Source organism: Siphateles boraxobius, unplaced genomic scaffold, assembly GCF_051911475.1.
Source record: "Siphateles boraxobius isolate OS27281-9 unplaced genomic scaffold, OSU_SipBor_1 11, whole genome shotgun sequence".
NCBI lineage: Eukaryota > Metazoa > Chordata > Actinopteri > Cypriniformes > Leuciscidae > Siphateles > Siphateles boraxobius.
This window is the reverse complement of record NW_027508711.1, coordinates 8,595,028-8,620,937: the sequence shown is the minus strand read 5'-3', so window position 1 is coordinate 8,620,937 and position 25,910 is coordinate 8,595,028. Positions and strand designations below refer to the sequence as shown.

Genomic DNA, 25,910 nt, shown 5'->3' with positions numbered 1-25,910 from the left:
ACCCCGTAAGACCTTCGTTCATCTTCGGAACACAAATTAAGATATTTTTGATTAAATCTGAGAGCTGTCTCATCCTCTATACAATAGGCTTCTAAGGGATTGAAACTTACCAGCCCCTTAAAATGTTATTAAAGACATCGTTAAAATAGTCCAAGTGACTACAGTGGCTCAATCTTAAGTTTATCAAGCAACGAGAATACTTTTTGTGCGCAAAAACAAACAAAAATTACAACTTTATTTCAACTATTCATTTCCTTCTCTGTGGGCCTCGAGTCAGTTCACTAGTGTTATAGCGCAGCGCTTCAGTGTTGTACGTCACACACATCTCACACATGACCAGCGTCGGCCAATAGGGAGCCTACGTGTGACGTAGCACTAAAAAGCTATCACACTACGTTAACTGACTGGCCCACAGAGAAGGAAATGAATAGTTGAAATAAAGTTGTTATTTTTGTTTGTTTTTGCGCACAAAAAGTATTCTCGTTGCTTGATAAACTTAAGATTGAGCCACTGTAGTCACTTGGACTATTTTAACAATGTCTTTAATAACATTTTAAGGGGCTGGTAAGTTTCAATCCCTTAGAAGCCTATTGTATAGAGGATGAGACAGCTCTCAGATTTAATCAAAAATATCTTAATTTGTGTTCCGAAGATGAACGGAGGTCTTACGGGGTTGGAACAACATGAGGGTGAGTAATTACTGACAGAATTTTCATTTTTGGGTGAACTATCCCTTTAAAGGAACCCCATCATTCAAGCAGAAATGTCTATAGAGACATCATAAGTTGAGGAACTTCACTCATATCTTTTTTAACGTGCTGTAAAGCCTTTTAAAAAGGTCATGAGAGATTCAGCTCAATATACTGCTGATTTAATTTACTGCTGATTTTTGCTTACACGAGCCATTTACTTACCAGCAAAGCCCATGTTGAGAGCAACATCAGGGAAACTCTGTTGCAGAATCTAACAAAATAATATCCATATAATATAATTTTCACAATTTTGGAAAAAAAGAGAAAAATATTACAAAAAATTCAGGAACAATTATGAAGCATTTGAATCAAATACTTTTATTTTTACACCTTTGCCATAAGATTTATTCTTTAGTATTTACAGCTTTTGGGGTAAAATGCCCCCTTAAAGGAGAACTCCGGCGCAAAATGAACCTGGGGTGTAATAACACATTGGTACCGAGTCGACTGTTCTCTGGGATTTTTTTTTTTCATGATAATCGAGTGTAAAGAGTTTTATCTTTAAAAACTGTTTAGCTTATAACGCTAGTATATGGGGCATATAATAAGTAAAAAGAGATCGCTAGTTAATACCACTAACAAGGCTCAAAATAGCCCCACACTAACACGGTAGCTTAATGAGGGTTTCTACATACAAACCGAAGCACTGAGAACTTTGTAAGTGTACAGACAGTTTAATAATAATATACTTTATAAAGACAGTACCATCGCGTATACAGGCAGGAGCCATCTTTGGAAAACAGTCTCGACCAGTCGAACCACGAACGTTCGAACAAAGTTCTCAGTGCTTCGGTTTGTATGTAGAGACCCTCATTAAGTTACCGTGTTAGTGTGAGGCTATTTTGAGCCTCGTTAGTGGTATTAACTAGCGTTCTCTTTTTACTTATTATATGCCCCATATACTAGCGTTAGAAGCTAAATATGTTTTTAATGATAAAACTCTTTACACTCGATTATCATGAAAACAAATCCCAGAGAACAGTCGACTCGGTACTGTAGGATTACAAATTTATTTAAATGTTTAATTTAGATTTCCAATACAATAGTATTTTATATTGAGAAAGTTTAGAAATGATGAGACCAGGAAATCTCTGCAAACGGTAGGGGTTCCCAGCGGGATATTCCTGACTGTCCCATCTCAGTACGAGAAGGCTAGGCTTTTCCTGTTCTCGTTGTTTATCGGGTGAAGAGTCATGCTGAGCAAGTTTGAACTCCTGTTATTTTATTACTGAGACCATTTGTCTCATCTCAGTACGAGAAGTCTATGACTTTCCTGTTCTCATGTCTCAGCTCATTTACCTGCTTTGTTCATCACAATGTAATCCCTCCCCCTTGAAATGTATATAAACTACATGAGACCAGGAAATCTCTGCAAACGGTAGGGGTTCCCAGCGGGATATTCCTGACTGTCCCATCTCAGTACGAGACGGCTAGGATTTTCCTGTTCTCGTTGTCTCAGCTCATTTACATGCTTTATTCATCACAATGTAATCCCTCCCCCTTGAAATGTATATATGAACTCAATGTATACTGCCTTAGTTAGACTTGACTTGACTTGGGTACGAAGCAGACTACAGCAAATAAAGAATCCTGCTTAAATAAGTCTCCTGGTTTTCGCTTCTGAGTTTTTCTACACTGAAGAAGGAAGAAGTTTACAACAGTACCAATGTGTTATTACACCCCAGGTTCATTTTGAGCAGGAGTTCTCCTTTAACCCTCTGGGGTCTGCTATCGCGCTGGCGCGATAGTCTCGCTTTTTTTCTTATCAGTGCAAAAGAGACTCAAATAACTCCGTCGATGTCGAACTCCAGCGCCATGGGGGGCCATGCCAATCATTCCCTTCAGGGTACAGTGAGACTTATAGTTAGAGTATACCTCACTCTGAAGTAAAGGGGAGGTGGGTGTTTGACACAGGAGCTCTGTGCAGTCCAGAATTGTGGTGGTGTCTGGGTAGTCTTCGAACTCTGATGGCAAATGTTCCTTAATTTTGTTTTGAGTCATCCAAATGCATGGTGAACCAAGAACAGAGAACAAAAAATTGCTTCAGGTCAGAATGATTCTGCTGACAGTAGACTGATGCACCCCATACCGCTCAGGTATGTGGTGCTGTGCTGTAATCGTGGTCGTTGGTAGATATACGTTCAGAATATTCCCCAGTTTCAATACTCTCTGGTCTCGTTCTCCTTTTTCTACACTGAAGAAGGAAGAAGTTTACAACAGTACCAATGTGTTATTACACCCCAGGTTCATTTTGAGCAGGAGTTCTACTTTAACCCAATGGGGTCTGCTATCGCCCCGGCGCGATAGTCTCGCTTTTTTTCTTATCAGTGCAAAAGAGACTCAAATAACTCCGTCGATGTTTGTCATACAGGCAAGTGTTATACATCATTAAAAACTGTTAAATGTCTTCTTTTATTTGTGTACACTAATAATAAAAACAAAAAGTTGTGTTTTTCGTAAAATAAAGAAAAAAAACATGATGCGCGTTCTTTCTTCCCTCTCAATGTGAAGTTCATTCTGAAACGCGACAGAAAATGATCTGTAACTCAGCCAATACTTGCCACCCACACGTGAGAGATATGTCTTCACAAAGCTTGAAGTCTCCTTTTTTAAATTATGTAAATCATATCAAAATTAAAATATTCTCGGTTTAAGAAATCCGTATGAAAGCGAGGACATGTACAGTGTAGGGTATGAGCGCAGAATCATGGAGTCAGCATTCCTTAACACAATAAACACACGTTAACAGGGGTTTCTAAAGCCCCAACCTATGACTCTTCCAATTCTAAATCTTCCGTTAGCGCCAGCCAGTCTGGAGGGTAGATTACTTTGTGACACCTTTACAGCGTAATGAGTCCCCACAGAGATCCTCGCGCGATCCTGATTTGTTCGCGAGCCAACATCCAAGAAGACCGTTATCTCCAAACCCCCCCCCCCCCCCCCCCCAGCGAGGAAGGAATGCCAGATGCGCAAATGGACAACACACACACACACACACACACACATATATGCATCTATAACATTAAAACCCAGAAATGAGTGATTATGAAATGTAAACATGATGTATTCCTGTATGTTTGAAGTTTATACTGTATCCTGTCTATCTAGGACTGTTAGTTATGTAGTTGAACCTTGCGGACTTCTATAAAGGTCTAAGAGTTTATATATATCCTTGTATGCGTAACAAACACGGAGTGATTGGTATTAAACGAAATCGCTCAACTTGCTCGAGCCAAATATATGTAAGAAGTTAATGAAAAATATAGTTTACTATGTTTTCCATCTTTGAAGTGAAAAGAGACCAAAACTAACATCACTGGTGTTCTTAGATAACGGCGTTTACGACCCAAAGGAATGTTCACAGAACTGCCACCCTCTCTGAATTCTAACCAAGGAGGAGAAATGAATCCTGTATTCATATATATACAGTATATGCTATTATATATCCACTTGAGAATTGTATGAACAATGTATCTAAGTTCCCTATTTCATGAGTTGCCTTTTTGTGGTTTGGTCTATGTTTCTCGACAACTCTAATGCCATAATGTTTTAAACTTGGCCAACTAATGTTTAACCAAATCCATTTGTGGCAAGTTTGGTCTTGATAAACTCCAATCTTCATTCCCCATTTGTTAATTGACATTACATTTTGCTAAACTTGTGACACATTAGTATTATAAGAATTGTGAAGATTCTGCTCTTAAACACCCTAATTTCGTCGGTTTCAAATGTCTCTCTCTTAGACAAAGAGCAATAAAAACCAAAGTCCCGCCTGTGAAATTCCAACCCTCTAATTGGCCAAGTCAACAGGAAGAGGCCGGATTTCTCCAAGGTGATAAATGACGCTTCCCCCCTCCGCTCGCTCTCTGTTACTTTGACTGTCAAAATGTAAGGTCTCGCCTCCGGGCGAGCTCTTCGCCTTTCTTTTATTTGTTTCTAGTTTAGTTTGTGTTTTTCAGTCTTAGATAAGTCTCCGTGTTTAATTCCAATCGACGAGTGAAAAGAACACCGCGTGACATATCTCTTCAGCAAACCCATCTACAAGGGACCTTTAGGCCCCGTTCACATATCGCGTCTTTTGCGCGCTCAAGTTCATTATTTCAAATGGAGGCGCGCAGTTTGCGCGCTCATAATGGAAGCGACGCGGTCGCGGTGCGACGCGCTCGTTTTTTCCAGGCGCGTCCGCGCCGCATCGAGATAAAAACATCTCAACTTTTCAGAATGCCGCAAGCGCACCGTAGGTCACGTGACACGAACCAACCAATCAGCTTCCTCGCCATTTTTGTTACCTCAGCAGAACTAAATGGAGGAACGGCTCATCATTGCGGTCCAGGGATTTCCTGAAATTTCCTTCATGTAACGGAGAGAGCAGCTGATGGTTGCTTAGCAACGACAGACGCCTCCGGAGCGCAACCGCCCTAGCGCTTCTTTGGAATAAAGAGAACGCGTGCGCCTAGCGTTTTCTACGCGTTTTTAGGCGCGATATGTGAACGGGCCCTTAAACGAGCGCGCGCTCGTTTTGAAGGAGAAACACGCGCACGTGACCACGTGGCGAGAAACGCACACACGCGTCTTCACCAGCCATGCGAAGATGTGACGTTAACTCCGCGTGATTTCCCCGTAGAGATCTTTATTTCTTTTCTTTGTTAGTCAAAGTTTTGTTTTCCGTAGTCGACTCTGTTCACTTCCACAAAGTGAAACAAACTTAGCCGAACTATTTTCCTTTGGTAATGTTACCCCAAAGACTTGGAAACTCCGTTCAATGCGCGCCAAGCAGCACCCAGTGACGCTTCCTAAAGGACTCCGCTCACGCACGCGCAGGAATGCCGCGACACAGAGAGACCCAGAAACTTAAGTATATCTCTTTATAGAGCTTCTAAGAAGCATTAAGATGATGTTTTCGTGTTGTCACAGGCAGGGGACTGTCAGGGGAATGTTGCCAATGCTCTCTCTCTCTCTCTCTCTCTCTCTCTCTCTCTCTGTCACTTCCCCTCTCACACGTGTTTCCATTGTCCACACTCTATGCATTTCTCGTTCATCGATGCCTCATCGTGTATTGTTGTTTATTATGTTTGTAAATACATATATCCCATGTAACCGTAGTAAATACATAAGTAGTTCTGCCTTATTAAATTCATTATATTTATCTGATTGATGTACTGCCTTTTTGCTCATTTAAGTCCCTTAAGTGCCAAAAGATCTTATAGCAACAAGCTTACAAATTAAAGATACTTTAAAGAGTATGTGTTTATAGGGCAGGAAACCCAATTCTTGTGGCCACAGAATTGCTTTTCCTGAAATCCTATAAAGTAAGATGATATTGTGGATTCCCACAGATATTAGTCTGACAATTGAGCTAATTAATTTAGCCTGTTTTGTAAGACGTGGTCCGTGCAGGTAATTGCAATCAACTTGTGGTTAAGTGCAAGGATACACAGGCATGCATGCAGGTAAAATGACATATCATCCCTTATCGGGAGTTTTATTAACATGTAAGACTGATCTAATCCCAACATGTATGAATAATTATTAATTACCAATTATTAATTATGATATGCAAATTCCCCACGGATTAGATCCGCCCCAGAGTCTTTACAACAGTTTCTCTAGCCCGAGCTCATTAAAGGTCCCGTTCTTCACGATTCCATTTTTCTTACTTTAGTTAGTGTGTAATGTTGCTGTTAGTGCATAAATAATACCTGTAAAATTATAAAGCTCAAAGTTCAATGCCTAGCAAGATATTTTATTTAACAGAAGTCCCCTTTCAAAGCCTACAGCGAACGTCCGGTTTGGACTACATCGCTCTACTTCCTTTTTTAAAGACGTAATTAGAACAGTTTTTTGACTAATCTCCGCCCACAGGAATACACAAAAAAGGGGGCGTGGTCTTGTTGAGCTCCCATGGAAGAAGAGGAAGAGTATCGTTTGTAGAGTGTGTTTGTCGCCATATCATCGAGACACTGTTATTTTCATGCCGGAGTCAATTCACCTTTGTTTGGCCTTCCCAGGGACGCTGTGCTTAGAGATCAATAGTTACAATTTATGTTTAAATACTAATTTATTGTCATCTCATATAAATACAAAAGTTGTTTTTATGTGTATCAATTAATATCTAGAGAAGTTTGCCATGTGAGAGGGCAGTCCTCAGCGGCAGTCTAGCGGTGAGAATTTTGCGGTCAGGCTATCAGTCTGCAGGAATGAAGAGGGGCCTTCAGATGGAGCCCAAAACTATTGAGGAGTACTGCTGCATTCAGGAGGTAAATCACTACCCTTGTGGTTTTATCATCCACCCCGATGCACCGTGGCTTGGCTCATCACCAGATGGGTTGGTGTACGACCCTAAAGCTGATCCTGTGTTTGGACTGGTAGAAGTGAAGTGCCCAAATTTGAGAAGCTATGTGGACTGTGCCTACCTTAGGGTCTCTGATTGGGTGCTACAGCTCAAACAGTCTCACACTTACTACTGGCAGGTGCAGGGCCAACTATTCATTTCCAGGATGAAGTGGTGTGATTTTGTTGTGTTTACTGAAGACGACATGTTCATACAAAGAATATACAGAGATGAGGGAGTCATTAAAACAATCAAGCAAAAGGTTGATTACTTTTACTTTTATATTCCAACACTTTTGGCTTAAAACGTTTCAATACGTTCAATCAGTTTCCATCAATTTGTACATATTTTTTGGCCGATGTTTTATGTTGAACTGTTTCCACAAATGTACAGGATCTGTTGTTTAAATTACAATACTAAATTAAAATGTTCATATGTTATTTGTTTGTACGTGTTCTGAATTTATACGTCATTAGTACTCTCTCCGTGTGTGTGTGTGTGTGTGTGTGTGTGTGTGTGTGTGTGTGTGTGTGTGTGTGTGTGTGTGTGTGTGTGTGTGTGTGTGTGTGTGTGTGTGTAAAATTATTCAACTGTGTATATGGGCCATTCTACAGAATTGGTGCAAACTGCTATCCCACAAACAAAAAAACATTTAAGTATTCAAATTGTAGGTGTTTACTAAGATCCCTCTATTATCTATGTAATCCCCAAATAATATTCAAAATATCAGTAAGCTTAATATATATAAATCATAATTTATTGATTTATTTATTTGTACAGGTACATCACCAGTGAAATGAAATTACAACACACCTGACTGCAAATTAACAAGTAATGAAAAGTTAAATACAATTAACAAAGAGTAAAAAACATAGAAATAATGTATAAACAATAACAGTAATTATAATAAAGTAAATCAGATTTTTAGTTAATAGATTTTAAGTTTAAATAGGAGATGAATGCTATTTACAGATATTAAATCTGGGGGCATGTTTAAGATATATTTATAAGTATTAAGAGAGGATAAAAACAAGAGGCACTTCTACTTAGCCCAAGCTTTTACAAGTGGCCCACTCTGATAATTTAAGGCATGCAACTGCATAAAGCTGATTTATGTTACCAAACATGTTTAGGGGGATGACAGTATCAAAGAATTTAAATCCCTTCAGTCTACGAATTAGGCACTCAATGTGAACTGAGATGTGCAATAGATTGGGTCTCCCTGACCTTGCGCTTTGGCATCTGAGGTATCCCAGCGAGGAATGCAGGCATGTACACCTTACAGGGTACACAGTCATCCACAAGGAATGGATCATAATTGCCATATCTGGCCTAAGCAGAGTAAGAATACCTGACTCTACAAAGATCTGTTTGTCACTTACTGAGCCAGCAAAAAGGGAGGAAACAAAAGTTACAGCGCCATGGGGGGCCATGCCAATCATTCCCTTCAGGGTACAGTGAGACTTATAGTTAGAGTATACCTCACTCTGAAGTAAAGGGGAGGTGGGTGTTTGACACAGGAGCTCTGTGCAGTCCAGAATTGTGGTGGTGTCTGGGTAGTCTTCGAACTCTGATGGCAAATGTTCCTTAATTTTGTTTTGAGTCATCCAAATGCATGGTGAACCAAGAACAGAGAACAAAAAATTGCTTCAGGTCAGAATGATTCTGCTGACAGTAGACTGATGCACCCTATACCGCTCAGGTATGTGGTGCTGTGCTGTAATCGTGGTCGTTGGTAGATATACGTTCAGAATATTCCCCAGTTTCAATACTCTCTGGTCTCGTTCTCCTTTCCCAAACCCCAACCCTTCTCTCTCCAAGAGAGTAATTATTCCAAGGGAACAGAACAGGTACGGCACAAGGAGCACTTGGGAGCACTTCGACTTGGCGCAGTAATATCCTCACTCGGGCCGGTGAGAGGATTTTTCACGAGTGATGATATTACTGCGCCAAGTTGAAGTGCTCCCAATCACTTGCTATGGTATTCCGCCATACAATATAGTTATCCATTTTACACGCTTAGAAAAGCGCAACATTTTATTTTGTGTCACCGTCCTAGGTCGAGTTACACTACTCGAATAACTGTATTTAAATAGGGAAAACGTGGAGGTGTTTGGTCGCTTCTCTGCTTGGCCCCTATTAAATGAACTGGGCTAAGCTAAGTGCTAACAAAGTTTTGCCGCAAGACAGAGCGATTTAGTGCACACACTGAGACGAGAGAGGTATGAGGTAACGGTTAAGGCCCGTTCACACTAAGCACGATAACTATAAAGATAACGATAAAGATAACTATATATGCGTCCACACCAACAACCGATAACGGTCTTTTTATTCTAAGCACGCGCGCGCCCGCGCTGCGGTTTCAAAATAGCGAAAATGGATGACCTGCTGCTGCTTTACGTTACAAAAAAATATCAAAAGAAAAACAGGCGCTTTTGGGTACACAATATCCTTAAAAGACGAGAGGAGTTGGGAGAATCCGTCACTCTGATTAGAGAGTTGTCGTCTTTTGAAGAGAAATTGTAACTTATTCATATTTTCGAATGAATCAGCAACCGTTTCATTCATAAAAACGTACTACAATAGCTTTAATGATATTGACTGATGTTATAGATTGCATTTTATTATAATTGTTGTTTACAACAATGTCATTGAATATGTTTTTTCTGTTCTTATTGCCTTTACACGTCTTTGCCAGCAGATGTCCTCAGCCAGCATGCTATGTTCCGACCGCATCTAAACCATTTTTTACATTCTATGATCTAAACAGAGAATCTAGCAAGTCTAGTGTAATCGATCTAATCTAACTGTGAATTTAGCTGACGAAGTCAATGATGGGATAAAAACATCGCCTAGTCAACAACACCTTTATGTATACAACGCCTTTTTCACTGCAACTTCAGCAATGTTGTCAAAACTAGCGCTGGATAGCCTACCTGAGGTAATTTTGTTACACTATGCTAGACTGCATAATATCTCATCGTTAATACTTCTCACCATTTATTCCCAGGATACGACCGATTGCTTTCCATATATCCATCTTTTTTAACGTATCCTTGAAAAGGGGGGTTCAACAGTGGAGGATTTTTTTGTACCTCGACGATTAACTTCTCTGCAATGTCATCTGCCATTTTATTTGCGCGAGACCTTTAAATTAGAATGGATTCTGATTGGCTGTCAGTGTTTTATTGTTCGACAGCAGGAAAAAATCGTTCTGAAAGTGATCCCAACGATATTGTTCCTCATATCTTTATCGTTATAGTTCTGGTGTGAACTCTGCTATTCTTTAATATGGAAAACGACTTTTAGAATTATATCTTTATCATTATCTGTATAGTTATCGTGCTTGGTGTGAACTGGCCTTTAAGGTTGAAATTTGGACAAATGCTTCTGTCCCGAGAATTTTCGGTATAAAACCCCCATAAACCCCCCATAAAACGCATTAAACTGTAGTTTACAAGGACATGAAACTCACCGAGTGGTCTGGGATGTTCACTGATATGCTCACACAAAAATCTCTGCAAAAGATGCTTTCCAACAGGTGTTTTACCATTCGTTGTAAAACTGTGGACCTATTTTTCAAAACGCCTCACAACCGGACATTCTTCCGTTGAGAGCTTGAATAATAGACACTCCAGCCCAGTTGGTGGCGATAATGCACCGTTGCCAATGTTTGGATAGCGTAGCCTACGACACCGCGACTGCATAACTACAGAAAGAATACAAACAACCCCATTTACGTCTCCGGCGGCGGAGTAATAACGTACCTCACAGAACATCCAATACAAGTCAATGGAGTTGGACAAAAACTACAATAAAACCTGTTGGAAAGCATCTTTTGCAGCGATTTTTGTGTGAGCATATCAGTGAACATCCCAGACCACTCGGTAAATTTCACGTTTTTGTAAACTAAAGTTTAATGCGTTTTATGAATGATTCTTCCAGTGCCCCTATGAAACCATTGTTGAGGTGTGGGGGTGCTAATACAGAAACCGAAAATTCTCGGGACAGCAGCATTTGTCCAAATATCAATCTTAACCGTTCTATTTCATCAGAAACGATCTTAAAACAGGGCTTTAAGTGTAAAATACCGAACTTGTCCTTTAACGTGTCTGACAGATCGCTGTAGAGCCTCAGTTAAAGCTGCTCGTGAACCGATCATCTTTTCATTCTAGTTAATTTATAGCATCAAATAAACATGAATGAACATAAGAAGGAATGTTGTTTTAACCGTGGAAAGACGTCAGTACACTCCATTTTTCAAGTTCAAATCCTCCAACTATCTACTAACTCTCGGCAGATGGCGGATTATGATTGGTCAGATCGCCTGTCAATCAAACTCCCTACGAAGGGTTAACTGCAATGTGAAACCAAACCAGAACTTACCGAATGTATAAAATGAATCAAAACATGAACTTTGGTTCGGACCTTGGTGCAGACTTTCAGGTGTGAAAACGCCCTTAATGTTTATACAGGGAAAATTGTGTTTGCTGCAGAAAGATCGTCTTTAAACAGGGGGAGATTGAACAAATAAGAGTTGAAATGTGTGTGAGAGTTAGTGCAATGATTATGTTGGTTTAAGAAAGCCAACATACTGAAATGCTATTTCAACTTATTATATTGAACTGAGTGTTACGATTTCCTTATTGGTCTAGGGGAGGAACACAACCTCAAAGCCAACATGCTGTTATATTATTTAAACATGAGCAACATTATGTTGACTTGAGAAATACATCATGTTCTACTATTTAAACTTATTAATATTATTATTATGTTGACTTGAGCAATTAATGCAATTTAAAAATAAAAAGTTGGCTTGACAAACTGATCTACTATTTAAGCTTCTTCTGTGACGAAATTGAAACAGTATCCCCTCCTAGAGCTTTAAGGCTAGAACCGCCAAGCATCCATCCATCCCTCTCCCCCTCCCTCCCTCCCTCCCTCCCTCTCTCCCTCCCTCCCTCCCTCCCTCTCTCTCTCCCTCCCTCTCTCTCTCCCTCCTCTCTCTCTCTCTCTCTCTCTCTCTCTCTCTCTCTCTCTCTCACTGGAATTCTGGGAGTTTGGACATTCTTCAAGAAACACATAGTGATTTAGGAAATTAAATTGAGTGGGGACTGTGATGGAAAGGGCAGTATAAATTAAGCCATAAAGCAAATTTGAGTGCAGGAGTTTTTCTTTTCACCTGATTTAAGAGTTACTGTTTTGAGTGCAGAAGAACCAATAAATGTCCGTTTTCTAGTTGTTAAAACTGTCATTGATGGGGAAATTAATTATTTCATCAATGTGTATGCACCAAATGTAGGGTTTTTTATAGAGAATTTTTCTGTCGATCGAAATACTGAAGAACCCCATATTCAGTCTCATCTTGTTTATCAAGATTAATAAGGGCAGCTGATCTTTTGGATATATGGAGGGTTAAACACCCTGACGTGAGGCAATATACATGGGTCAAGGTCAATAATAATAATCCCTGCTGCTCGTTTGGACAGAATTTATGTATCCAAACAATTGAGCAGTCAAATTGATTGTTTTCACTCCAATGGGTTTAACAGACCATAACTTGGTTTTAATAACTTGGCATTTTAATATTAGACTGCTTCAAGATAAAGAATTTTGTAGGCATTTCAAAATATTTTGTCAACAGTGGGCAATGAAAACAAAAGTAGTTTCATCCGTGGGTGGGGGCTCTAATTGAATTACTTATGGTAAAGAAAAGGTTCACAATTAAACTTCAGTGGCTTTACTGTAAGTGGAGAGAAAACATCTTGGGGCTATGTGTGCAGAAAGGGAACAGGACGCTGTGTCAGCTGCTGACACAATGGGGACGCGCCTTAGTGTATGTACAAACACGCCATGCAATGGCTAACGCACCCCTGCCATAGTGTGCAACGCTCCACCAGTTTGACCAGCAGCCGCATGTGCTCTGCCCACCAATGTCGTTGTTGCATGACATGGTTTAGTGGGAGCCTTCAGCGATGAGGATGTCCCCAGGGAAAGGTAATTCTCTAAATTCCTTTTCACCCGAGGCATTCTTACACAACCCTGATCATCCAGCCGATTTAAGACATGTTCCTCAATCAACATTTTATTTTTTTTATTCTGGAACAACATTATTTATATTAACTTACTTGATATAAACAGAGCTGGTCTGAGCCACAATAGTTTATATGTGAGTTAGGTAAATATTAGTATTAGATAAATATTAGATATTAGTTAGGTGATCTGAAAAAGTTCAACATTGTTGCTGTCTTTATGTACCAGCAATATTTGAGATAAGATCCTCAAGCAACAACAGCTTTTGAACGTTAACAGTGATGCTTTAAATAAACAATAGAAAAATGAATATAAATGTTTTAAATAAAACAGAAATGTCAAACGAGACAATAGATGCAGTGGAACTCTTCATTCATGTTGATGTCTTTTATAAAACATAATTTGACAAAGTATTTACAGATTAATTATTATTCGTTAAGTTTTAAAGGACCCCTCCCTCCCTCTCTTCAAAAGCACAGAATGAGATGAGAACACAATCATCCACATCAAATACTATTATATTTTTATAGATGGCCTGGTCAGTGGCAAAGTTTTTATATTTTCAGAGCAGACAAATCTCTGTGATTACTGTCTAGTCAGTAAACTGTCTCATTTAACACAATCCCTCCAGCTAGTATAAGCAACATGAAAAAAACAGCTAGTCCACGATTAACAACCAGCTGTTTGGTGGTCGAAACTGTCCCAACTGTGACCTTTTTGCCAGCGTCTGTTATTCCTTCTCCTCCTGTACTGACTCCTTCCAGGTCTGTGTTTGCATCTGTCTGTCCTACTTCAGTGTGCTGGGACTCACTAAAGTCTATAATGAAATAAATATGTTTTTTGTTCATCATTAAGGTAATCATGTACCACAGACAGAAAGTACCTTTTGAGCAGCCCTTATTTTCCATAGCGTACGATTCATCTTTAGTCTCAGGGGCTTGAACACCTGCTCTGATCAAGGCCTAAAAATAAGAAGATAAAGTCTAGAGTCATCTGTTCAATCTTCTGTCCAAATATACTATATATGCTTTAAGTATTACAGTGCTTGTCATCCTAATGGACTGCAGCAGATTTCCCAGTTCTTGCAGTGAGATGTTACTCCAAAGGTCTCTAACTTACAGTATATGGGGGACATACAGTTTCAAGTGGTTTGGCACTGCAAGGACAATCAGCAGTACTTCCTGTCTCCCTGTAGCATTGACTTCTTACATTACGGGCAGGTGCGATTTGCTGTGGGGTTGGGGTGATGCGTGGGATTTCCCCTTTCTGGTCAATGTATCCCTGCCTCTGCTTAATTATTTTTATCCCCGGTGGGGATAAATGTACCCCCCCTCAAAGTGATCAGTGCTACTACACTATTGGCGAGACGGATCATAAAACTTATCATGGAGCCGTGGTTTGATTAAAGTCAATTTTATTTTAAAATGCGCTACTTTGGCTGGCTCTGATATTCATAGATGCCACCTACGTCACTAGAAATAGAACGCCACCATATTGACGACCGATCTCGCCCGGTATGGCCGCCCAAACTGCCCATTTGAATGAAAGAGAAAGACAGAGATACATGGATAACATTTTAATTTTAGGCTCCGATCCTTATTTGTTACCCCCAGTTTTCCTTTGTCCTTTATTATCTGCCCCAGACTTGCCCTAATTTGCCTTCAATTATATATATATATATATATATTTATTTATTTATTTATTTATTTATTTATTTATTTATCTTTTACATAACCCCTCCCCATACAGTGGGGATCGCTTGAAGGCTTTCAAGAGTACAGACACGTATCAGTATTCTGTTGCTGGATGGGTAACAAACGTAAAAGTGCGGCACCTGGCCACCAAGGATTTATATTTTATCATGGGGAATGTAGGTATTATTAAAAAAATTCAAATGTATGATTTTGGTGGTAGTTTGCTCTGACTAGGTAGCGAGTTGTTAGCTAGCGAAGTGGCAAACAGCTGGTAGCTTGCCAGCTGTCAGCCACGGCTCACGGCTAGCTGTCATTAATCTGGATTAGGCCTGTCGCGATAGTCAATAAATCAATTAATCGCACGATAAAAAAAATAATGTTCAATAATGTTTCCGGCTGTGATCATTTCCATTTGCACGCTTGTTTGTTTTCCTCGTCTCTCTCTCTCTCTACCAAAGAGACTGGATGACAACTCTGTTTAAGACATAACCGACATATTTTACGGGAATACTCTCAAAAACGGACATTTAAACATAGTGTTTTGTGTATTTGTCCATTCAGACACGAAACAGAGCTCAATTCATTACTCGCACGCTGTATGCACGCTTCGGGTCGGGTGTGTGTGCACACAAAGATGAGACTTGATACAAGATGAGACATTCATACAATATGAGACATTTCTTCTATCCTTTTCTTTTGGTAGGAAACAAAATACCAGTTCGGGGGTTCCTCTTTCGGCTGTTGTTGCAGCCAACTGCACAACATATTGCAGGCATTAGACGGTCGGTCGTCAAGATGGCGGCGCAAAGCTACAGTGACGTCATGTGACCCGAACGAATAGCTGCCGCAGCCTCTCTATAATCACCACTCTGCAGACTTGCTCAATGTCCCGCCCACAGCCCTATCTGATTGGTTACAACTCACGAGTATTAGCCTATCGGCACTTGCCAGACGGTTGCAGGTCCACTAGGCAGTGTCGAAAGCCGCGCCGTTCTCACTATGTAACCGGCAGGAATCAAGCGCGTTTCCACTAGAGTTCTTAGTCGAGCCTGCCACTTATCAGCCAATCAAAAAAAAGAAAGGGGCTACGCAATAGCCTATCAGCCTATCATCACTATTGTATCTGGGTAAGATTTAACGCAACAACCAATGAAAAAAAGGGGGGGGGATGTCACTCGTGCCTGTCTTCAAATCTTGAGAGCCCTGCGAAAGGAAGGCAGCATATTCAGCATATTACTGAAGCGGGAATAAACATCTGTGATGAGGGGGGCATGGTTTTGCGGAGTTTGCAGCGGGAGACTGAGGGAGGAGCCGAGCGGTGAGTAAGTAGGTCAAGTGCAAAATGACGAACACCTGTGTCTAATTGCAGTAATTGGCGTGGGGAGACCGCATATAAACCGGTTGGTGCAAGAGAGCGGGGGAGAGAAGGACTGGGGACTCGTACCAAACACTCACGACCTGCTGGCTGACAAACGGACTGAGGGTACACATCGGAAAGAGTTTTATGAATGGACTGAATTTACAAAACGGGAAGAGTTTGATAAAAGTGGACTGAGAGCTGAGTCAGCAGGCAATTGTATTTATGAACTGTGCTGTAGACGTGTCTACGGTGAAGGCGCATGTGGCGCGCCTTCTCATGTGGCTCTTTTGTTTTCCCTTTAATAAAGTGTACGTGTCCCCGTTACGCCGACCCTTGTCTTCGTCCATCACCCCACCCACACTGAACCATCGTTTCAACATTACAATTTGATTATCTGTTTTTATGATGACAAGCAGAGTGTCCCAGTCACACCACTGAGAATGGCCGAAGTTAAACATACGGTGTTTCACTCAATTGAGGCTAAAGCGAAGGTTTTTTGATTACTCACTGACGTCTGGCGCGAGTGATTTCAATGCGAATGAGGCATTTAGCGCGGCGCAGTAGACGCGAATTCGCCTCATTAATTTTGCCACTTATAAATGTGTTTTGATATATCTAGCCGAGTGGCATTATCCATCGTACTGGGAGGGGGATTTTATCCTTGCATGTTTTTTCATTGTGCATGATCACAGTTCATATCATATGTGTTGGGAAAGATAAGCTATTAGAGTAGTGTTCTCCCCTGCAGTCTCCAGCAGGACTAAGGCATGTCCTTGAAAAACGCTGACATAAAATACAAAAACTGTGCACAACATAATTCAACAGTCACATGTGTTAAATGTTGATGTGCTTTCAAATAAAATAAAAATCCTTTTGAATAATAAAATTACCATGTGGACTACTATGCAGTGTTCAACAGTAACTTTCTTTGGTAACTTACTCATCTCTGCTAAAGATGTATCCAATAATGTTGTTAGTACCTCCAATTATTGTTGCAATCACACAGGAAACAAGAACTACAGCAGCAAAGAAAAGAAACAGGTATTGAAACAAAATGACTGCAAAACATAATATGAGTAACAATAATTATAATGATTATCATTTCATGTTTCATTTAGACAATAATGGATTTAACACCCTGATATCTTATATTAACAGGTTTCCAACAAAAAAAATAGACATGTTCAGCATCAGTTAAAGCTGTTGGCATGACAACATACGTCCACAGACTAAAGACACTTTGGCGGACAGCTTGGCTTGTTCAGTGTTTCCAGCTCCAAGAGCATTTCCCACCCTCACACTGGGTGCCACTGCAAAACCCAGTGGAAACTGAATGACAAAAGAGAAAACAAGAGAAACAAAAGAGAAAATGACTTGTGTTCAAATGCTACCCAATGGATTCCAATAATTAATTGAGCTACTTTTTGACAGTCAACTCAATGTATATTAAAAAAATACTCTCTCAATTTACCCAGATTAATCGTAATACACCTCCATTCAAACAGTTGGTATGTTTTTTTTTAATGTGTTTTTGAAAGAAGTCACTTATGCTCACCAAGACTGCAATTATTTGAAATACAGAAAAATACAGTATACAAAAATACAGTAACAAGAGTGTGGCGAACAGGACGAGGGACGTGAGAGAATGGTGCATGGCCGGTGGTGCGAGTGTTGATGAGCGACACCTGTGAGGCACACCGTGAGGCACACATCTCTCACAGAGGAGCAGAAGCATAAAGGAGGAGCGATGACGTGAATGATCGAGAGAGGAACAGGCCTGTGTTTTGTTTTTTTGTTTTTTTATTTTCGGTAGCAAGCAGTCGTCCGCGAGGGCCTGCTGGCGGTTTCTTTTATGTTATATTTTGGTAGCCAGCAGTCGTCCTGGCGGTTCTTTTTGGTTTGTGTTCGTTTTATTTTAATAAAGTCTTTAAATGTTCGCCGGTTCCCGCCTCCTTCTTCCCTGAACTTTGCTACAAAGAGTAATACTGCACTGTAAAAAATATGAGAAGTAAGTAATGGCAACCTTTGTTTTACACTGCAATCAAAAAAAATATATATATAAGTTGCAAGATTCAACTCAATTTATTTAAGCCAGTGTTGTAGAAATTTTAATAGTCATTAATCCCAAACAGGTATCATAAGAGAAAGAACCTATTCAATGTATAAAAGTATATGTGTGTACGTGCTTGTGCGTGACTTTTCAGGAACATATGGGACAGGACCTCTGACCTTAGGGATGGTCAGTTTTGGCCAGTTTATTTCAGTACCAGTTTGTGTCTTTAAGTAGAAACTGAACAGCAGTAAGGACCTTATCTGGGTGGGTGAAAGGTACAGCGGGTGAGGAGGAACCTTGAAAACAGTATAAAGGCTGTCTCATATCTTCCTGTTGTGTGTCACTGTCTTGCACAGCGTAACTTCTGTGTACTAGACTGAACCTATTCTTGCAAGAATAAATACTTTTCTTTTTATTAATTTGACTCTGAGTGTCTCTTACGCAGTGATGATGTTTAACAGAATTTTTGCCACAACAATTTGGTGTCAGAAGTGGGATTCCTTGGAAGTGCCTTCTGGACCTGAGAGCGGACGGTGTTTGGCCACCTGGACTGAGCAGTTCCAGCTCTACCTCGTAAGCTTGAGAGAGAGGGGCCGACCGCTATCGGGTCCGGGAGGGGCTCCACTGGAATCAAAAGAAAGCGAACCCGTGGCAGCCAACATATCTCTGGTAAGAGACGTCTAAAATATTTTCTTTTGGGGAAAAGTATTTTGTTTCGGGTATGAAATGTGAGTGAACCATATTGGCTGAGGGCTGTTTCTGTGGTACGTAATCTGAGATTAATTGAGATCTATATATAGATCAAGAGGTTTCAAACAGATACGAGAGAAAATTATCTGAGATTAATTGAGGTCTGTAACAGATCAAGAGATTTCAAACAGATAGGTAACCTGAAAATTAGTTGTTCCACGACGGAGCAAATTGTTTTTAGGTACTGAGGCTAATTAGGGGGAACCAGAACAGTTTTTGGTAAACCTTAATTAGGAGGGCACTAATAGTGCAACCCGACCGATTTGGGTTAAAAGAAAAAATCGGGTCTGTTGGGGACGCCTAACAGATCAGGAAAACGCGCGTTGAAGAGAAATCCACAGAGAACAGAGAAGCAGCCAATATGGGGAAGTCTCAAGGTAAGCATGCAAAATTTTATACACCGGTTTTTCTATCAAATGAGAAAATTATGGGGGAAAATTTATGTTTTAGATATTGAAAAAACTGAGAAAATACCATGATTTCCCCAGGGAGGGAACACTGAGCACAACTAGACTGAAAGTAGTGCAATAATCAGTTGAACAGGGCAGTGAGAAACAAAAAAGGTTGTTATGGCTGTGTTCAACATGTGTAAGCAATGTGGACAAACAATGGATTGTTGTCTTAAAGGGGCAGATAAAAAAGAACTGTCGAGAGAAATAGGGTTTTACTTCTTCATCCAGTAAATGGATGCATGACATTAGAAGTCTAGAGAACTTAAATTTATATGATACGGATTGAAGTTGCAAGCAGCAATAAGGCTGTCTGTGTGAAATAGGGGATTGTTATCAAAACAAGGGAAAGATTGGAAATTCAAGTGTCACTATGACGGGTGAGAGACTTGATGGAAGAAGGAAGCGAAAAAAAAACAAAAAAAACAAGAAGGTTGGTGTGTGAGATGTTTGTGTGGGGATTGTGCAAACAATCATGTACTGGTTAGATAATGAATGAACTGGCATGTAGGGAAAAGAAAAGAGAGGATACAGAAGGAACTGGCATGTAGGGAAAGACTGAGAAGAAATATAGTAGAAAATGATATGTGATGAAAATAAAATGTCTGACAGAATTTATGGAAGTCAAATTAACTGTTTAAATGGTATGAAAAATGAGTTTCAGAATAAAAATAAGGCATTGAGTATGATTAACGGGGACTAATGTGATATAAAGATAAGGAATGTTTCATTAAGCAAAATGGGGAAAATTCTATATTTTAATGGTAAAATAATGATTGAAATTAGGTTTAGTTTTAGTTTGATAACCATTGTGTTTTGAACCTAGGGTCCAGCTATGCTGGGGGTACAGCAACACGGTTTGATTATTCAGCCCGGTTCCCGGATGTTAGATATGTACTTGTTCTGTAATTAGGGTTGTTGATGATAATACCAAATTAGTAAAATGTAAAGACAACTTTGACCAAAAATTCTGGAAATCAATAATGTATAATGTTGGATATTTGTTGATATTAAGTAATTGAAGCAAAAGATATTGCCTGTTTTATAAATGAAATAATGGGTCGGGGATAATTTCCCTGGACAAGTATGACTAAAGTTAAACGAAAACTTTGTGAAAACAACTTAGAATATTTTGAGCATTTCGATGCAGCTTATGAAAATTAATGCCAATAATAATGATAAAGATTATGATTCGGCTATTGGGATTGAATCGGCCACTGGTGGACTGTAAAAGAATACAGAGAACTGATTATCAGTGGCTCTGTTTGCATTCCTGAATGGGACACACTGCTTCAATGATGTGCAGTAAGTTGGAGCCGACAGAGAGTGCTTTAATTGTGGTCAGCAGGACCATTTAACACGTAACTGTAAATGCCCACCGAGAAGGTGTAAAAAACAAAGTGTAATTAAGTGATATAAATTTCTGGTGTTAATGTGGGCTTGAAAGTAGATCAGTGTTTAATATGATGATATTAACATTTCGTCTGAGAAAGAACTAGAGATAAAAACAAGGTCAAAGATTGAAGTCTTAAAGTGAATCCTTTTAAAGAAAAGATCTATAATAGTAATTTTTAAAAGTGAATTGATGAATACAGGTTGATGTAAAATTAATGACTCCAACAAATGTGAGTTGCAAAATATATCAAAGTAACTAACAGGATGATTGTGTTGTAATTAAACATTTAAAAAAAGATTTTAGAGTATATAGAGAGACTAATCTCACAGATGATTTACAATAACTGCAAAAGTATCACAAGCAGAGAGTGCTTGCCTCGTCAAAAAGTAAATCCTAATTGGAGATTGATAAACTCCAAGAGAAAACTTAAGTCAAATATTAAACTATGGTAATTGAGATTGAGAAATGTGAAACGTTATTGAGAACTAGAATAATTATTTTTATGTAAGAACAAATTAGCAGAAGTAGTAGGCTAATGAATTAACGGTTGCTAAATGTAAAATGTGTTGAAAGGCATCTGATTAAACAAACAGCTTGAAAAGTTGACCATGAAAGAGCTAGAAGCTGATGTTTTGCTTTCAAAAGATGAGTCTGCTATTGGCTGTAATGAAACCGTTCGCTTATCTAAATCTGATGTGTGCTGTGGCTGAAACAGCCAGTGCGACACAGACACAATCTGAATGGAAATTTGTAATGTCTAGATTCCCTGACGTGGGCAAAGGACAACTGTAAAACTATGTTTTTTTTTAAAACACATGTAATTTCTGGCAAAGATGCCTTAAGCTGGGATAGAGTTAAAAGATGGTGTATAAAAGTTTGATGTTAGAAGTATATGAGAGAGCAGTGTACCAGTCCGAATGTCTCAGAGTCTCTCTCATTCAATGAGTCAGCTAAAAGCTGTTATCTGTGATAATAAGTAAAGCACAGTGTTTCAGTTGAGAATCATAGACACAGAGATGTTTAAAGAAACAATTGCCGTTCAGAGGGCTATTTGTAAATGTTTTAAATGTAAAACTGAATGACTTTAAAGAAGTCTTTAAAATAATAATACAGACCTTAAAGATAGAGGTGACATTTTGATTCGCGTATTTTAGGACCAGTAACAACTTTGTCTCATTTAGTCTCCACCATTCAGGACCGATGGCTCCGGCTACAGATGAAGTACACTGAATGTACGGTTGTGATCTAAATTGCCTTTCCTAAGCTCCAGAAAGCAGCTGAGTTCTGTTGAAGAAAACTGATTGTATTGGGAAAGAGCGGTCACCAGTGTGTACGTGTGTACGAGTGGCTACTCAATGACGGGATGATCTTCCTGGCCAGGGGACTGCCTAACGCAGGGGGTCACGAACATTGGGCACCTCCGGATGGAGGTGTTATTTGTGAGAAAGGTATGAGAGTTGAGCGCTGATTACTGGAGGCCACCGGGGTCAGCAGAGCATTGAGAGGTGAGATGGGCTGTGAGGTGAAAATTAATGTTACGGCAGTCTGACCCAGAAATGTGAGTTCCTCTATACCACTCACCAGAAACCGCATTGATTGTATGGCTTGTTTTTCATTGTGACAAGTGTCTGCACCTATGCCAGGGGACGACACCCTGAAGAGAAGAAAATTAAAGATAAATAGCTAACGGGAGTGGGCTTTCAGGAGCCAGCTGATTCCATGAGGTGATTGCCATTATTTGCTGCGGAGACAGTAACAAAACTTAATTATATGAGGGACATGATGTTGGTTGCCAAATGGGCAAGAAAAATGTATAGAAGAGTTAATTTTGAGCTAATATGTCTATAACATAGTTTTAACTCGTGAAGGTCGTTGGACATGGTGGTGGCTAAAGATGAAGACAGCTTTGTAGATTTGAGAAAAGTCTGGATAATAAAGCTGAATGGTAAAAGGTTAATGTAATGACTTTAATATTACATTTTGTCTAAATTACAGTCTTAGGAGGCTGTTGAAAAGATTATTTGTTTATAGTGAGAGAGACTGCTTGAGTGGAGGAAGGGATGGTAACTGTGTCTGTCTTTCTGTTATCGGCCTGCTAAAGAACAAAATAGTGTTAATGAACCAAAACAACCCAGCTGACTTTTCTAAGATGAAATTAATAATGAACAGACATGCTTTGTAACTGGTTAAGAGACCATGTAAAATTAGGTAAAAGCTACAGTAAAATGTGAAGTTTAAAATCTTACTTAAAATTTAAATCTTTTTAGAGATGATATAATGAAAAGCGAACATTAAAAATGAACAGTTAAAATATGTGTCTAATATGAGTGTGTGTGATGGTGACTGCACTCTATGTCTTGTATGTGTTAGTTTGGGGTACTAATACTCCGCCTGAATAGTGTGTATATTGTGTCATTAACCTCTGGAATGAGGGTTTTATCATTACAGATGGGTTAAGGCAAATGACAAGTTTTAAGGAAACTAATAGTTTGGAGTCAATCTGATGAAAAGATGATGCAGAAAATGGGACGAGCTTTAAATGGATTAGTTATCCAGCTCTGTCTGCTACTGGTAATTATGAATCAATCTATGGATTAAAAGCATTTATGTAAATTGGATTTGTGAAGTGGTAGATCGTCGTCCATAATGGGTTGAGATAAACTAAAATGTTATAGATTTGAAGGCAATAACAAAGTGACATATTGGCTAAGTCAATATCAAATTATCCAGAGAGTCCTTCACATTTATGAATATTGTGAACAAAAGGGGGAAAATGTTGTTTGACTGACATTGACCAAGTCTGTAAAGCACGACCTGACCTGACAGAAACAATTTATGACTTTGAAAATGTTTGTAGATGACGGGCTTTAGAGACCAAACAACAGGCCTGAAAAGCAGGATACACTGTAAGACTGAGGGCCGTTGCCCTCCAAATACTCTGATAAGAAGATGTGATTGTGGCTTTAAGTAATATTTTTGTTTCAAGAGGCAGAGAAAGATGTCTGAAGGAAATTTGTCTGAAGGACAACGTTTGGGTTAGTGATGATGGCAAACTTTACCCAAACACCATTACGTTAGATTGATGCAAGAGTTGAATCATTGCATCAAAAGGGGCATGGTAACAATTGGCAACAATTTTGATAACAATTGACAAAGTATGGTTTACTAGGGGACAATATATGTTGGGAAGACACTGAGCTTGACTGGGTAAAAGCCTGGCAAGAAGCCATTCTTCTCCCTAACAAAATTGCTGTCTGTAAGTGTGCCGCACACGCTGATAACAAAATTGCAGGACTGTTTCAACAGGAGACGCCAGGGCAGATGCAGCAGCGAAGGCCGTGGCAGCACAGCAGACAAAAGAAACAACGTGTACTTTACTATCTGAAAATAACCTCGACATTTGTTTTTCTTTACAGAGCATGCAGACTTTTGATGCAGGGCAGAATGTGCCCAATAAAATAATGGTTATGGATGAATTTGACTTACTATCCTGGCCTGGATTGTTATTGTGGCAGAAAGAAACAGGGCCACACCTGCACAGCGCATAACTTAAAATTTTCCTTTTGCAGGATGTCAGGATGGATTGAATCAAACAGAACTGATTCTGTTCTAAATGTATAAATGTTGTCTTGTTTACATGAGCAAAGTGGGTTGAAGGTTTTTCAGAGGAAAAGAACTCTGAGTGCTATTAAGTGAGAAAGAAATTATTTAGTGATAAGATGATTTGTAAAATGAGAAGAAACAGAGTTGAATTGGACAAGTGTTGAGAATAAACTTGAAATTCTTTATGCATATCATCAGCAAGGTGAACAAATGGTGCAAATTCCACAGGTCACACCAATAGGCACGACCGGCCAGACAAGCGGTCACTAACAAAACCTTAAGGTCTTCATTCACAGGTCAAAGCAGGAGATGGTTCACTCCAGTAGGGGTACATCGTGATCTAAGGGGCAAATCTGGTAATGATCAGAAAATGGTTGGAGAGTGGGACACCTGGGTCGAAGCCTCTCACCTTAGACTACACCGACAGGCCTCAACAATCAAATATGAGGACAACGTGAGGGGTCAAAGGCTCGTGCTAGTAACAGCCTCCCTCACCGGCGAGGGAAAGACTACGGCAACGACTCGCAAAGAGTCACCCTGGTGAAGACGGAATGTCCATGGGGCAAACGAGATGACCAACACACCTGGAGGAAGATGCACCAACTAATGGTTTGAGTTTAGCAAAATAATCTGTTTTTGTGATGATTTTGATGATTTTATTTGATTGAATCAAAATAGGGCTTAGATCAAATGATTTGAATGGTTAAGGATTCATTAGAAAATATTTCAGGTAAATTATAGGGATTATTATTGAAGAAACTTGATTAGGCTGTCCATTAAGGGTAAGAAAGGCCGATCATGGGAGAATATGCTAAAAGATGGTCCGTATTTGAAATATTAGAGTTAATTTTGAACAACTACATTGGTTAAAAGAATGGATAAAAAAATATAAAACCTTTTCAGGATAGATTTTATTAAATATGGTGTTAAAAGTTAAGAAAATATGGTTAGGAAAATGGAGGCGATGTATGGAAATGGGCGTGGACTAATGGTAAATGGATAAGATTGGTTAATCTTTGGGGGGTTGGGGGTACTGTACTACCAATTTCAGCGATAGGATTATCAATATTGTTATGTTTACCATGCATTATAATGTGTCTCCAGCTCAGTACAGAGACTGGTTAAAGCTGGGAGTCTGTTCAATTGGATGAACAAAATATGATGATACAAGTAGTGGGAGCTACTGTGACATGTGTTAAAGAGTATGTTTCCTTTTCTTTTTCTTTCTTTCTATGAATGTTTTTGATATGAACAGAAGGTTAAAAGCTGTGGTTATCCGCTATGTGATGACGTACAAGTAGAGGGGTCGAAATGAGGGATTTTATTCTACTTTTATTTCTTCGTATTTCTTAGCCTGTTGAAATGCCATGTGGGTTTCAAGATGTGTAATGATAACCAGGGTGTTAAATTGATGTGTTTCCTAATTAAACTATAGACTATTTCTTGTTTATACTGAGGTGACTGAGGGTCCGACCTAGGTCGGGAGTGC

At 39.5% G+C, this 25,910-nt stretch overlaps 1 protein-coding gene across 5 annotated transcripts in view; it reads right to left on the bottom strand.

The window, feature by feature from the left end:
- Positions 1–25,910, bottom strand: part of LOC143701758 (multidrug and toxin extrusion protein 1-like) — a 115,842-nt gene that overhangs the window by 60,120 nt on the left and 29,812 nt on the right. The gene's annotated exons all lie outside the window — the stretch shown is intronic.